Here is a 1,917-nt window from a genome sequence, read left to right on the forward strand (position 1 = left end):
AAACTCGTCATAATGCTTTAATGTTTCGTTTAGAACACAGGATTAAACCGTGTCTTCCTTCCCGCTCGTCGCATCTTAAACCATAAGCATAAAAGACCTATTTTAGCCGCCATCACCTCTCGTGAACCTCACAGCCGCTACCACTCGTCTCCGTCCGATTTCTGATCAGTAAAGGCCGCCAATCGGCTGTTCCGCCATCGAACTGCAACCCTCGCCATTGGACGTCGTGGGTCACCGGAAGGGCCATTGAGACTGCTGACTGAAGCCGTAATCACCGCTGAGGAGGTCATGTGCGACCTGAGGGTTCTCAGTAGGGGTAGTCGCTTGCTACCTCTTCTTTCCTCTCACCTTCTCGATGTCGTTCAGCTCATGGGATGTTCTATCGTCGTTATTTCATCTCCGATTGCCTGATGTTGCCACCCAAAGTGACCACGGTAGATGTGTGACTTATGACCGGGTTTGCGTTCATGTGTTCTACTCGCGTGGGCTGAAGTGCTGATGGGTTGTGGAACGTGAGGAAACGCCACTACCACCGCGAGGTGGTAGCTGTCGAAGCAAAATTACCGCTGCTACCTCCATCTCGTGCCATCGCCACCATGTACGCCGCCAGGTGGGTTGTTGTGTTGCTATTCTGGGCAAGAGTGCTTGTGTTTGTTTATTTCAGTAATGTGGAGTTGAGTTTGTATGGCCAGAAAACCAAGAACCGCCACTGCCACCACCGTGAGGTGGTGGCTGCCACCATACACCACCGTGTTTATGTGTGTGTATGTGTGTTTATTTGAGATTTATTATTTTAAAATGTAATTAGCAATGTGAATAATGGAAAGAAACCCTAACCACCACCGTGAGGTGGTGGCTGCCGCCACCGGCCGCCGTGTCGGGTGGCGGTGTGCTTAGTTGTGTTGGGATTGCTAGTTTGGGGATGTTTAGACAAGGGACTAAAACCCTAATGGGCCTTGTTAGCCTAATGGGCCCAATGAAGCCCTAATGGGCTTAATAATATTTTAGTGGGCTTAATAGGCCCAATAAAGCCCTAATTGACATAAAAGGTCAACAAATTGATAAATGGGCTAATATTTGGATTGGAAAACCCTAATGCCAATGAAACCCCAACTTTAAGAATTAATCGAGACATACGGGACTTATTAATAACTTGGAGTATTAAATAATAATCATTGGCGGAAATTAATCTAAGCAATATTGGACTTAATGGAATAAGTCCTTAATGGGTTAAGTAGGAAACTTATACCTAATCATCATTTTATGTGAAACCCTAATCTCACTTGGGTTTATTGTTGGGCCTTTCTATCGGGCCTTGATGATTGGGTTATTAAATGGGCTATCCAAGATCAAGAAAATGGTCTAGAGTAATTTAATGGGCCTAGGGTAAGGCCCATGTAAGGGACTTGGGCCCAATTTGGAAAATTGGGCCATAGTTTGGGCCTTAATGATTATATGATGTTGGGCCTTAGAATTAGACCATGTATAGGCCTAGGCCCAATTTGGAAAATTGGGCCATGTGTTGGGCTTTGATTCCTAGTTGACTTTGGGCCTATGGATTGGGCCTTAAGCTTGAATAAGCCAAACTAGGGGTAATGTAGTAATTACCCAAAGAATGTACTTATGGTTATGTATTGGGACCCAATTATTAGTTGGGTGTTATTTTGGTGTTGACAGTTCGGGAATCTGTCAGCCAGCAGTTGGGGTCGAGTCTGCGGGACTTCAGCAAGTGTGGGATTGTGTCTTCGGGACTTCAGCAGTGTGAGGTGAGTTACCTTCCAGTAGCAGTGGGTCTATAGCCACAATGCTGGCCCACCAGTAGGAGTTACCTTCCAGTAGCGGTGGATTTTCTTCCTGATTTGACCCTAGATTTTGGATGAAAGCTTTGTTTGGTATGATCTCTTAACCCTTGCTAAC

This window comes from Lactuca sativa, chromosome 6 (assembly GCF_002870075.4).
Source record: "Lactuca sativa cultivar Salinas chromosome 6, Lsat_Salinas_v11, whole genome shotgun sequence".
Lineage (NCBI taxonomy): Eukaryota > Viridiplantae > Streptophyta > Magnoliopsida > Asterales > Asteraceae > Lactuca > Lactuca sativa.